We start from the raw sequence: 15,156 nt of genomic DNA on the forward strand, positions 1-15,156 counted from the left end.
TGTTTTTGAGTAGGTTTAATTATAGCCTACAGCTTCGGTGCTCCATGAAGAATTGTTGGAGCATCGATGACATATCTATAAATAAATTCCTTAAAAATAGCTCTCACATTTCTAGATAGATAGATTTAACGGTTAGGAGGTGTTCCACACCTAAAATTATAATTAACTAATGTTAAAAAGTTATTTTAGAAAATACAATTTAGGAGAGAAACCGAATTTATGATTAGTTAGAGTTCTCCAACTAACTAATTTCAATTTAGCACAATCTGTGGTTTTGCTCTTGTGCTTTCAACTAGAATTTTGCTTCCATTTCTTCACGTGCTAAACTCATAGATAGCAAAAATTCAGCAAAACTTTTAGTTTTTATCATATTAGATCCTAAATTTTTATGTAGTACCGTGAACTACTTGAATTTTAGTTGGTGAGAGATCGCTACGTTGTGTCCTCATATCGCAGCTGTTTATTTTAATTTTTCTTTTTTATAAATTTCAAAACGATTTTGTCTCTTTAATTTGTTTGGTGGATTTTGCAAAGACTTCGTCCACATTATGTACATTTGTAGATCTGAGTTGTTTTAGGGTTTGACCTCTTGGGCGGATATTATTTGTCTCACTAATTTATTTGGTTTTTGTATATACGTCATTCATCTTGTAAACATTTGTAAATTTGGTATTTAATAATTTTATTTAGGTTTACATTTTAATTTAAACTATATTCTTATCTTCATACTATGTATATCCTTTTATTTAGGTTTACATTTTAATTTAAACTATATTCTTATCTTCATACTATGTATATCCAATAAGAATTCATCAATTTATCAACTTACTTTAAACTATATTCTTATCTTCATACTATGTATATCCAATAAGAATTCATCAATTTATCAACTTACTCTTATTTAATGGATTAATTTGAATTTCAAGGGTATTTTTGTCTACCAAAATATTTTCCCGAACTCGTGTTTTTAAAGAGAGTATGATCTCGAAGTCTTCGAAAGATGGGTGACCATCCAATTCATAAAGGAATTTTTATATAAAATTTTTACATATATAAATTACACTACCTAGGAACAATGATGTGTTGTACACTTAACTATAGCCTAATAATCTTAAGAACGACTTACTCTTCAATATCATCATTAATTGACATATTTATGCATTACACTGAAAACACAATAAAAATTTAGAAAACTACAAAACAAACACCCTAAAAATTTAACAAATTGTAAAAAAATACCCTAAATTTTTGTAATTTATAAATACACAAAACTATTAAATATTACATTGAAATCAAGAAATTACAAAAAATCATTAAAAATTTTTAAACTTTGGAGAGGTAATTTGCAATGTGCTAAACTTTAAGGGTGTTTTTTCTATAAATTTAAATTTTAATAGATTTTCAATCATTTATGTTCTTTTTAAAAAAGTTACGGGTAATTTTGACCATGAAAGGTTTTTCCTAAATCTATACTTTTAATGTGAGTATAATATTTTTTATAAAATTTTAGTTTTCTAGGTGTTGTTAGTAATTTTGTATATTTATTTTTGTATCAATAAGTTAGAAATTCTCATGGTAATTTTTTATAAATTATGAATTTTAGGGGGTTTTTGTAATTTTTTAAACTTATAAGCCTTTTCTATAGATTGTAAATTATTTATAGACTATTTATAATTCCTAGGCTTTCAATTTACTAATGAGTTTGAAATTCTCAGTGTGTTATTTATAAATTTTGAATTTTAAGGTTTTGTTTGTATTTTTGGAAACTTTAAGGGTGTTTCTTTAAATTATAAATTATGTAGGGGATATTTGTAATCCCTATTTTTTAATGTACTATTAGGTTAGAAATTATCAAAATTTTTATAAATTTACAATTTTGAGGGTTTTATTTTACAATTTGTAAAAAGTTCAGAGTGTTTATTATAAATTCCATAAACTTTTGGGAGTTATTTGTGTTATTTGTAGGTTTTTAGTGTGTTTATAAGTTTGAAATTTTAAACGTGTTTTTTATAAAATTTGAACTTTTAGGGGTGTTTTTGTAATTTTCAAAACTTACAAGATATTTTCTCCAAAGTCAAAAAACTTTTAGTTTCTAGCTATCATATATTTTTTTAGATTTCTCACTGAATTAAAATAAGTAAAATTTATAATTTTCAAGATGTTTTAATAAAATTTTAAATTTGTAGGGGTGTTTTTGCAATTTAAAAAACTTGGAGGATTTTTTTTACGAAGTCCAAAAAATTTTAGGTGCTGGCTAGCATATGTTTTTTACATTTATTCGTGAACTGAAATAAGTAGGATTTGAATTATATCAAACGTATTTTATTTATCCAATAACAAATATATATATACACACATACACATATATACATACATACATACAAATATATATATATATATATATATATATAATCATGTAGAAACTTGATACCAAGTACAAATTTTGTGCTTAGTAGTGAGGTGTCTCATTCTCATCCACTCATTCAAATGGTGTCATATCTGTAGACATTCAAAAATGCCAAAATGCAAAATGTGAAAAGGAGGGTCAAGAAAACGAACCCCTTCTCAATCAGAGATGAGGTTTGTTGTTTAGTGAAGATCAACCTCGAGAACGAGAGTCGCCACGCAGCAAAGCTCAAATCAAAGGACAAAGTTCATTATTGAATGAAACTGATTTATGAGACTCAGAGCTCGTCATTGGATACGAGGTTCGAGGTTCACTAGTGGATACGGAGTTCGAAGCTCATCATTAGACATAAGGTACGAGGTTCACTAGTGGATACGGGGTTCGAAGCTCGTCATTGGACACGAGGTTCAAAGCTCATTACCAGACGTAAAGCTCATTAATGAAGATGAGGCTCGTCAAAAGGAAACTTACAAGACTTGCTACGTGTTCGCGGGGAAAGTTGGTGTTTTCTTCATTATCGATTCCATTGCACTCAGTTAACAACTTTATGCGTTACAAAGAGATCCGGTCTTTTTATAAGATCCGGCTTACAATGAAAATCAAAATAAAACAAAGAAATCAAAATTACAACTATCAAAAGAAAATAAAAATTACAACTTTTTCCTTGTTTGTCGAACGAATCACGAGCTCCTGTTTTGCGGTCACTCGCTTTGGTGGGTTCTTCGCCTGCACCGGAGTTTATCCGTGGACTACCGCACGATCTAGATCCGGTTGGATCTACACGGTATAACGGGTATTATCTCACGAAGGAAATAACAGCCGGGGGTATTATTTCGCCAAGGAAATAATAGCCTTCTCGGGATCAAAGGCCAAGCTTTGATCCGGAGTATAGTCGTGTAGATCTCAGATCCGATCCCTCTCGAACTCCTGCCTTATTTGACGTGGACGATCGCCGAGCACCGGATCTGAAATCCCGAGATTTGGACGATTGTTTCCTTGGTGAATCAATCCTCCCCGGCTATTATTCCCTTCGTGGAATAATACCCGTATAATCGTGTAGATCCGACCGGATCTAGATCGCGCGGTGGTCAACGGATTAACCCCGGCGTTGGCAAAGAACCCACCAAAGCGAGCGACCGCAAAACAGGAGCTCGCGATTTGTTCACAAAAGGAAAGTTGTAATTTTTACTTTTTTTCTTTGATTTAATTGTAACCGGATCTATAAAAGACCGGATCTTTGTAATCCAAGATGACAATTATTTCAATGAAGAAAACAGTTTTCCCCGCGAACAGTGTATTACACGCTGACTTATCCCTACTTAGGTTTCAGGATAGGATACCCCAGAATCGAACTCTGGTGTCTTTTTCTACGGAGAAAGACTAACCCGGCGACGCATGTTAGGCGTCGGCATATCCTTCTTTAGGATTCAGGATGAAATTCCCCATGCGTGTAAGGCATGGATTTTGGTGTTATTAATAACAACTTGCCACAATGTTGAATATGTAGGCAGGTGTTCTTTTTAAACGGTTAAGAACTAACCGGCAGTGCGGGTTAGGCGCAGACTTATCCCTGCTTAGGTTTCAGGATAGAATACCCCAGAATCGAACTCTGGTGTCTTTTTCTATGGAGAAAGACTAAACCGGCAGCGCGTGTTAGGCGCAGACTTATCCCTGCTTAGGATTCGGGATAAACTTCCTAGGATGAATCCTAGATTGATAAATTCTTGGAAATGGTTGGTGTGGGAAAGGAAGAATTTTATATTCTATTTCCCGGTCTTCTTTTAGGGTGAAGGCGAACCCGAATGCAAGGAAGGAAGAATTTTATATTCTATTCCTTGATTCTGGAAAGGAAGAATTTTATATTCTATTTCCAGCGCAAAAGAAACTAGAAGTGGGATCTCCACTCCGAGAATCTGACAGATTCGGATAATCCTAACTGTCAGAAGATTGGATTACTGAATTAAAGGTGAACTCCTCATTTATCGAGAGTAAATTATGGTTTTGGTCCTAACTGTAGGAAGGTTTGACCAAGCAGGAGTTTGGGATGACCCTAACTGTAGGAATGTTTAATCACTCGATTTGAAAGTGGACCTCTCGTTCATTGGAGGAATCGAGAGGGGATTTTAGTTTTGGTCCTAACTATAAGAAGGTTTGACCGAATGGGAGGTTTAAGACGATCCTAACTGTACGAAGGATTGATCGCTCAATTTATGGGCCTCTCGTTCATTGAAGGAATCGAGAGGGGATTTTGGTTGTGACCCTAACTTTTATAAGTTTGACCTGAAAGCAAAGGGAGTGGAATACAAGTAGCAGTAGAAATACTGGTTTGTACTAGCCACTTGATGAAGGGTTTTGATGTTAAGTAATCAAGACTTAACACGTCAATCTTTGGAAATTGCCATGAATTGGCGGACAGAAAATTTAGTGAACCCACCGTCAATTGACTTGATCAGTGGGGGATTTTTGTGAGGAAAGATTAATCTGTCAAAAGGATCGAATCTCGTCTCAACAAGATAACTCATGAGAATTAGTGAATTTGATAACAATAATGGAAAACGTTCCAACCTTTAGAGTTTAAATGTGGATGTTTTACTTATCACTTCTATAGTGATTGGGTTATCCCTAAGAATATCACCCGTGGTATTCTTTCGGGAACTTCCCGATACATGAATAATCCACCCCCAGCTTCCCTTGTGGAACTGGGTCCGATATTGTACTCAGTTACATGACCGGGTTATCCTTAAGAATATTACATATAAAAATTCTCCAGGAACTTCCCGTGAAAGAAATGAAATAGTTTTGACTCATATACATGTTGGAGTATCAGGGAGCAGTTTAACCTCTTATACCAGTCGGAGGATTGAGAAGCAGTTTATACTCTTATACTTGTCGGAGTCTTGCCGTTCTCAATTGGCTTACCCAAGCGTTAGAACGCCGGCTTGAACCAAGGTTTGGATGCTGTTCTTTAAAGTAAAGCACGCCTTGGTAGGATGAAGGATCCTCCTGTGGTACGCACAGTACTTCGTATCCGCAGTATTGTCAACTTCCTCCTGATTTGCGATAGGTGGTAGCTTGATCTTGTTGTTTTCAAGGAGGGATTCGAAGATGGCTGGAACGTCTTCGTCCTTGAAGGAATACTCTTTTTGGAGTTTCGGGTCCGAAGTCTTTTGCTACCTTCGGGATTGCTGTTGTGACATTTGATTAGCACTACCAGTAGCTGCAGGTGTTTTGCCCTTTCCACGGGAGGCGAAGTTTGAGTTCGGAAGATTCGTCGTCGGTTGGCTCCTCTCGGCTTTCTTCATTCGGAGGAAGCGTTCGGCTTGCTCTCCTCGGACCTTCAAATCCTTCCATGTTTTGAACGGTGCTGTCCCCATTGCTTCCAACACGTCCAATGCGAGGTTGTTGTGGCAAGTCTGGAGAATGAACTCCTCACCGATCTGGTCCCGACAGTTCATCGCCTTGTTCCGGAACCTTTTGACGAAGGTATCAACTAATTCTCCATCTTTCTGTTTTTCGTCAAGCAACGACCCTATGGATATCTCGGTGTCATCATTGAAGAAGTCGGTGAGGAATTTAGTCTCCATGTCATCCCAGCTATTCACACTTCTTGGCTTGAGGCGGCGATACCAATCGAAGGCGGCTCCACGAAGAGTGCCAACGAAGGACCGTACCATCAGAGGCTCATTACCAGAGATAACCCCTAGGTGTGATTTGAAGTAAATCAAATGCTGAGTGGGTGAACCCTCCCCATCAAACGGCGTGAAGTTAATTAGATTGAACTTCGACAGATACGGGATTGATTTTCTCTTAGGTATGGATAAGGAATGCCCGTCTTTTTCATCTCTTGAGCGGAAATCAACGTATTGATTTTGCTCTCGAGGTTTTTAATCTTCAAACTTTCACCTGTATTTTCGTTAGCACGATTCTGAGGTGGAAGTGTGGCGTTATGACTAGCGTTCTCGATACCACCCCATGCATTGACGGGAGGATTATTGGCGTTATGAGCTTCATCTGCACCCGTGTCCTCATCTTCTTGATTGACCTAGTTACGATTACTTGGTTCGCCTTGCTGGTTTGTCAGCGCTTGGATTTGTTGGTCATGTATTTCTCTTATATTCTGCATGGCCATCTGCATTTCGAACCTGAAGCTCTCCTGGTGTTTAACCATGGCTTCTTCGAGCATCTTGGCCACTTGTTCCGCCCTTATCATAAGTGACTCGCGGGGTTGTCCTTCGCTGGATATTGTATTATCTGATGCGACCACAGAGCAGGCATCCGATTCTTCATCTTCTGAAGGTAATCTTGTCTGAATCCTACCATAAGTTGCTCGTATGATGGCTCCAGACTGCAGACGTGTTATATGCCGGGGTGCTTCTAGAATCGACTCGGGATTATCCTGTGTCGATGTCCCTTTGTTGGTCATATTAGTGGTGACCCTCGGAAATCCTCCATCGTTAACTACCGTTCTTCTTTGTCGGAAACGCCTTGGCCTTGGTATTGGTGCAGTTGCACCCAGACAATACTGCCTGAATGAGTTTGGAACAGGGGCATTGAGTCTTTAGTCCTCGAGGACTCCTTTTCCTGGTTTTACTTGTACCCCCAACACGATAGTACAACTCGTCGGTTTGAAGGTCGGAGTAACCTATCGTGTGTTGGCACGACTTCTCAGGTATAACGCTATCGTCATCAGACGACAATGTTTCCTTCTGAGGGCGAACCGCCTTCCTTGGGCTTTCAAGAGTCACACGCCTCAAAACATGCCTTTGTGGGCGTGAATTCTCAGCTGGCTCATGGACTTCAATGCGCAAATTGGTGCACCTAGCTGCCATGATCTCTTTGTCAAGTCGAGGGTGGCGGCGACTCCCAGCATGTTAAGTCGTTCGGGGCTTCTTTATCGGGCCCAAACGTTCTTAAACTGGAGCTTTGCATCGCTCATCGGGAAGTGGACCGAGGTGCTCCAAAACTGACCTCCTTCTTTGGGATGGTCCTGCGGGATCTCCCGGAGCAGCTATGGGAATTATCGGTGATTTAGGTTGGTTCGTAAAGGTTGCTCTTTAGCCTGAATTGCCGCTTCAGACTTCGGCCTCCATACTTGGCGGGTTGGTGGCGGCTTTTTGGCCACTTCCTTCTGCAGTCTTCTGCGAGCTTCTTGGACTTGAGCCCGTGCTTGCGCTGACAGTGCGCGGCGCTTGCGAATGCGCTCATCAAGTGTTGAACGATTCCGTTTGACACGGATCCATTCATTCGTTGGCGGCTTGGAGGAGCTGCCATTCATTGGTTGTTGAGGCTGTTTGCCTCTCCTTCTCTTCAGATCCGCGTTATAGCTGATTCCATCAGTGGACTCCATTGCCTTTGCGAGTTGCCGCGCAAGGCGTTGACGTCGCCTCTGGCGGGCTCTCTTTGAGAGAGTCACTACGCCCTCAGTGGCGGAGGAACTGGCAGGAACAGATTTGACCTGGTTGGAGGTCGGTGGAGCTTCACCCGATGTAACTTCGGCATCAATTGGGTTGAGATCTTCGTTGGCATTCTGCACTTCTTCATACCAACGAACTTTTCTCCTGGAGGAGAACTTCTTGGACTTGCGGGGGGAGGTGGATCCGGACGAGGATGAAAGATACTCCTCGAACTTTTGTTGGTCGAATTCATACTCGACCTCCTCCTCGACCGGGATCGAGATACGCGGCTGCGACGCAACGATCTCGGCAGCGAGATCGGTGGCTCCCACTGTGGTCGCCAGATTGTTCGCGGGGAAAATCGTTTTCATTGAAGTCATTGTTTCCTTATGCAACTGTTTATCGGTTACAAAAGATCCAGTCTTTTTATAAGATCTAGTTACAACAAAATCAAAGAAAGAAAGAAAAATTACAACTTTCCTTTTCTCGAACAAATCGCAAGATCCTGTTTTGCGGTCTCTTGCTTGTGTGGGTTCTTTGCCTGCGCTGGGGTTAATTCATAGACCACCGCATGATCTTGATCCGGAGGATAACCGTGTGGATCTCAGATCTGATCTCTCTCAAACTCCTACCTTGTTTGACGTGGATGATCGCCAAGAACCAGATCTAAAAAGTCCGAGTCTTCAAAGCTCCAAAACTCCGAAGTTCAGTTCTTAATCCGGCAGAGTTTCACCTCAAAAGTTCCTCCAAAAGTCCAACCCTTAAACAATGAGCCCTCCTTCTCTATTTATAGGCCTCTCAAATCAGATCTGGGCTCAGATCTGGGCCCAGATCTGGGTGGCTCGGCCAGGTGGCTCGGCCACCTAGGTGGCTTGGGCTCAGATCTGGGCCCAGATCTGGGTGGCTCGGCCAGGTGGCTCGGCCACCTAGGTGGCTCGGCCACCGAGCCACCTAGAGGTGGCTCGGTCAAGGCCGAACCCTCCTGGTGTTTTGTTTTTGCCATCTTTTCCAGTCTCGTGGTTTATTCGAACTTCATTGTTGATCTGGACTCTAATTTGGCAGTCCGGATCCTGATTTGGCAGTAAATCCGCTTTGGCGTTCGAGTCCTCTCCCGATCTTGTTTGATGCGGTGGACTCTGCGGTTGGATAACTCGTTGATTCAACGACCCGTTAGCTTGATTGGGCACGCGATCCGTTGTTTGCGTGCGGTTCGTTAACCTCGTCGCCTCGTTAATCCGCTTCGTCGCGTGTCACTTGGCTTCGGTGTTGTGGTCTAACGATCCTGCTTGGATATATCACCCGATGGTTAGTTTGTCGAATCACCGTGCCGAGCTGTGTTAAGGGACCTATAAGCAGTTTTATACGCCTACAAGGCCATCGACAAAGGATTGCAACTTAGAGCGAACAGTGACTATGACGAGACGTGGAACGTATGAGTTGTTTCCGATCGGACGTCGAGACCGGATTCCTAGCAAGACCAGGTGGTGTAGAAAAGATGAAGGAGCTCAAGAGTTTCCTCAGCAAAGGTTCTAACTTGAATGGGACTTCAAGTTCTTAAAGAGGAGACCCATGATACGGGTGTATCTTCTCTTCGGAACTTACCGATCCTCATGGGAGCTTGAGGATGGATGATTCTCATGATAACATGAGAATAGAGGTATCAAACAGTACAAGGGAACACAGGAGGAAGCATAGAACGAGACGACGAGCAGAAGAATCGAAGTATCCAGTTTTCAGTCTGTGAGTCGACTCATAACAGTCATGAGTCGACTCATCAGGTTGAGTCGACTCATGATTGTCATGAGTCGACTCATCGCTAGTTTTTGAGTTTTGTCTAGTTTCTAACCAGTCGACTCATCTCAGTCATGAGTCGACTCATCGATGGTTTCCTGGTTTGTTTGGGTTTCTGTTCACACGAATTCCTGTTGGTTTTGGGTCTGGTTACTTACCAAATTGCCATCCACGTTTGTACACCTATATAAAGGATTGTTTTAGGGTTTCTAAATAATCAGATAGATTCAAAGAGAGATTCTAATCTTTGTATTAGGGTTTAGAGAGGATTGAGAGGTTGTTCTCGATTCTAGTGAGATTGTGAGAGAGGGATTGTAATCTTTTCATACTCATAATCTAGAGACGGTAATTTCCTTCGCCATATACTGAATTGTGCTTGTGTTTCTGTCATCCTCTTCTCAACCCACCTTTGATAATTCTGCGATCAAAGGTGCTCGCACAGCCACTCGTATCAAGAAGAGAGAAAGAGAAAGAAGAATAAGGAAGGAGTGGAGGCTTGAATTCTCTTTTGCATATGGTGTTCATTGTCTTCTTCCAACTAATTAGCAAGCATCTTTCCTCAAATTTCTTTCTTTTTTTCTCTCTAAATTTTTATCTTCCGGTCAACATTTTTTTCTGTATCTTAAAATTTTCTTAGTTGAAACTTTTTTGGGTTTTTCCTTGATTTATAAACATAGCCATTCATTATATATTTCATAAATCATGTAGAGGTAAGTTTTCGTTGTAAATAGATGGATGGCATTCGTAGTAAATAAGTTAATGGCATGAGCTGTAAATAAGTTGATGGCATGAGTTGTAAATAAGTTAATGGCATGAGCTATAAATTAGTTGATGGCATGAACTGTAAATAAGTTGATGGCATGAGTTGTAAATAAGTTAATGGCATGAGCTATAAATTAGTTGATGGCATGAACTGTAATTAAGTTGATGGCATGAGTTGTAAATAAGTTAATGGCATGAGCTGTAAATGAGTTAATGGTATAATCTGTTGTTTACATGATTGGTTTGTTAATGGCATAGACTGTAAATAAATAAAACTCTATAACATGTTGTTTCCACGGTTCTTCTATTTTTTCCTTCACTATATAATCATATACAATTCTGCATTCCTATAGTTTTTATTCCTCATTGTGGGATTATTATATTTCGATGTATATATATACCTCTATATACCTGTAAAATAGTTTTTGTAACATAAATTTTCAATAGTATCTTTGTGATATGAATAGAGTTTTTAGTATATTATATAAACAGTTTATATAACAATATGTAATACAAGATGTTTTAACAACTTTAATTATTTCCATTATTTAACAAGTAAATGATTTTATATAAAAACCTACCTTACACAAGTCTGAGGTAGATATTTAACTATTTTGTTTTTAGTTAGTCCATAAAATTTTTTTTAGCCTCGAAATAATTATCTATGATAATTTCCTCTATGTTTAGTTGTTTTAGATTTCATTCTTTCTTTATATCATACCATGTTTGACATGCATGACTTTATGAAAAAAAATTGTTTCTTGATCACCTAGTTGTCTTCAATAGGGGAGACTGTGCATGAAGACGACTTCCGTCAAAAATATGATTTATAAGCGTGTTTTCATAGCATGACTATGCGCTCGATATCGATATCCCGATATGAGAATTTTTCCTTGGCTATTATTATTATTATAGCATCGAATTAGACAATGCATCCATTTGATTGGATATGTTCTGGGTCACGGTTATTTTTTATAGTTTTACGGAAGCCGTTCCACGGTAACTCTATGGTTAGTGCACAACATTTCATGCATAGTTACTTAGATTAAACAGACAAACATGGGGTTACTAAAGGAGAATTGGACGGGGAATATAACATGTATATAAGCGGGCTTTTGTGCATTCTTGATATCCTTGTATATATATATGAAATAAGGGCCCATCCTGATTTGAAGTCGTGTTCCCGGGATGGTTTATGGGAAACTGATTTATATACATGAAAATATTCTTCTCTAATTCAAATAACATTTAAAATAATAATAATGTGCTTGTGTATTTTATGATTTGACCTTGTTTGATATCTATTATTAGCATTATTTTTATCATCTTTAATTAAGTTATTATTTTTTTCTTTATCCATGCCACATTACACTTACACACGCACATTTCCTTCATTTTACATGCTTGTTAGGAGTTTTCCGACTCTCCTGGGGTTTGCATGCCCCAGACTCGGGGACTGTTCTTTCTTCGCAAGATTGTGAGTATTTCGAGGGGCAGGCTCATCGGTAGTGATCACCATTCATTCCTTTCGGTTCTCCATTTTACTTGTTTTAGGTAGTTATTTGATTGAGACTTTCTTGAAATCTCATGTGGATCTTCAAACTATGAATGTTTTCTTTTCTTCCGTTTTGGATAGTTGTGGACTTTTCATAGACCTCTGAAATTTTAGATATTTCTTTATCTATCCGTTTTCTTTTATTATCTTGGGTACATGCTCTTTGGTATAGTTTTGGTTTTATATCTGTATACAGGATGATCTAGAGGCCTGAATGCAACTGTATGGTTGTATTGCTGGCCGAGTCACGTTCCAAACTATTACATTTTGGAATTCAAACACGACATTTACTCAATGGGGTTCTTGGTGTCAAGTGATAAAAACTTAACACATAGGGGTTTGACAATTCATCAAGGATGTAGCGGGAGTTTGAGTGGATTAAACCAGAAAGAATTTTAGTGGACCCACCGTTAATTAATTTGATCAGTGAAGGATTTTGTTGTGAAAGATTGTAAATCGTCAACACCAGTGGGAGTTTTTTGTGAGGGAAGATCGACCCAACGAAGTGATCAAATCTCATCTCAGCAAAAGAGTGCTTAGAAGTTGGTAGAATTGATTCTGACAGTGAGATGTGTTTCACCCTTGAACATTCAAAGTCTGACTGGGAGTTTCTCATTTATCACTTCTTTGTAGTGACCGGGTTATCCCTAAGAATACACCATATATCATTCTTCCGGGAACTTCCCGTTACATGAATCATCCACCCCAGCTTCCTTTGCAAAACCGGGTCTAACATTGTACAAAGTTGGATGACCGGGTTATCCTTAAGAATACCAGGCATGGCACTCTCAAGAAACTCACGTGAAAGAAAGAAAATAGTTTAGACTCATATACCTGTTGGAGTAATAAGAAGCAGTTTATACTCTTATACTCTTCGGAGTGTTGAAAGGAGCAATTTATACTCTTATACTTGTCGGAGTCTACATTCGGCTTAATTTAGTGTTATGACGCCAGCTTCAACCAAGATTTGGATGCTATTTTTGAGAGCAAAGCAAGCCTTGGTAGAATGAAGGATCCTTCTGTGGTACGCATAGTATTTAGATCCGTAGTATTATCATGTTCCTCCTGATCTGCGATAGGTGGTAGCTTGATCTTATTATTTTCAAGGAGGAACTTGAAAATGGCTGGAACATCTTCGTCCTTGAAGGAGTACTCTTTTTGGAGCCTCGGATCCGAAGTCTTTTGCTATCTTCAGGATTATTGTTGCGATGTATGATTAACGTCAACAACTACTGCAGGTACCTTCCCCTTACCACCGGAGACGAAGTTTGTATTCAGAGGATTAGCCGTCGGTTGGCTCCTCTCGGCCTTCTTCTTTCTGAAAAAGCATCCGACCCACTCTCCGTGCATCTTCAACTCTTTCTAGGTATTGGAGGGTGCTACTCTCATAACTTTCAACACGTCCAAAGAGAGGTTGTTGTGATAGGTTTAAAGGATGAAGTCCTCTGTGAACGGATCTCGGCAGTTCATCGCCTTATTCTGGAAGCGCTTGACGAAATCGTCGACTATCTCGTCGTCTTCTGGTTTCTCATCAAAGAGTGTTCTGATTGACACCTTGATGTTATCATCAAAGAAGTGAGCGAGGAATAGGCTCTCCAGATCGTCCCAACTGTTGATGCTTCCAGGCCTAAGACGGCGGTACCAATCGAAGGCGGGACCAAGAAGGATGCCAATGGATGACCGAACCATCAATGCTTTATCACCGGAGATTATGCCCAAGTAGGACTTTAAGTAGATCAGTTGCTGAGTGGGCGAACCCTTCTCGTCAAACGGCATGAAGTTGATCAGGTTGAACTTCGCTGGGTATGCTATTGAATCTCACTCTCTTGGATAGGACACGGAATACCAGTCTTCTTGACCTCTCGAGCAGACATCAGAGCATCAATTTTGCTCTCGAGATCTTTCATCTTCTCGTTCTCATTTGTATCATGCTTTGGATGGTTTCTAAGAGGAACAATGCAGCCACCCCCGACATTGTCATCTTCGGTGGGGCCACCCCCGACATTGTCATCTTCGGTGGGCTCACCCCCAACGTCGTTGTTTTTAGTGGGGCCACCCCCAACATTCTTGTTTTTAGTAGGGTCACCCTTAGCGTTCTAGTCAACGGAAGGGTTATCAGCATTAATATGTTCAACCATATCTGAATTGCTAGCTGCTTGGCTAATATTGTTGCGATGACTGGATTCACCTATCTGATTCGACAAGGCTCGGATCTGTTGGTCATGCTCCTCTCTTATCTGCATCATAGCCATTTCTATTTCAAACTTGAAACTCTCTTTTTGCTTAGCCAAAGCATCCTCAATGATTTTGGCCATTTCCTCGGTGTTAATCATAAACACTTCACGGTATTGTCCTGGACTGGATACCATTTTGTCAGAAGCGACTGCAGAGTTGGCATCTGATGCTTCATCATCCGAGGATAATCCCCTCTGTATTCTCTGATAATTAGTCCCTACGCGTAGCTGAGTTAGACGATGTGATATGAGTGGGTCAGAACTAGAAGGTCGAGCCGACTTTCCCTTATCAGCCATGTTAATTATAACTTCTGGAAGTTCGTCATCTTGAACAGCTGACCGTTTCTTATAGAAACGCTTTGGTTTGGACTTAGCCTTTCCGTTAGAGATTCTCTTGAATACCGAGACCCTCTATGAAGTGGTCTAGGGGAAGCTGCACGCTGATAATACTACCCTAATAATTTTGGTACACGGACAGTGAGAGTCTGCTTCCTGGGCACTTCTCTTTCGAGATTTGTTTGTACCCCCAACCTGATATTACAACTCATCGACGTGATGACTGGAGCAAACTATCAGCTGTTTATCAGGTATAACATTGTCTTTAGACACATTTTCATCTGAATAAGCAACACCTTGTTGGTGTTTGTGGGAGTCACACGTTTGGAATCATACCTTTGTGAGAGTGAAACCCTAACGGGTTCCTGGCCTTCTGTACGCACCTCCAAGCGAGCGGTTACAGGAATTAGCTTGTTAGGAGGGTGTCTATGACCCCCAGCCTGAAGAGTCGCTCGGGATTTGTTCACTAGTCCCAAGCGTTCTTTGATAAGAGTTTTACCTCGATCTTCGTGTAAACGACCCAGGCGATCCTTCAACAGAATTATAAATCTGGAAAGCTCTACGCTGCTATAGGGCTTGGTCGGAGGTGCGGGAGCAGGAGCGGGATCTGAAGTTGACGAAAGCTGGGAACCAGCTTTGGATCTGGAATCGAGCGAGAGACAAGACTGGTGTCTCTTG

This window comes from Asparagus officinalis, chromosome 9 (assembly GCF_001876935.1).
Source record: "Asparagus officinalis chromosome 9, Aspof.V1, whole genome shotgun sequence".
NCBI lineage: Eukaryota > Viridiplantae > Streptophyta > Magnoliopsida > Asparagales > Asparagaceae > Asparagus > Asparagus officinalis.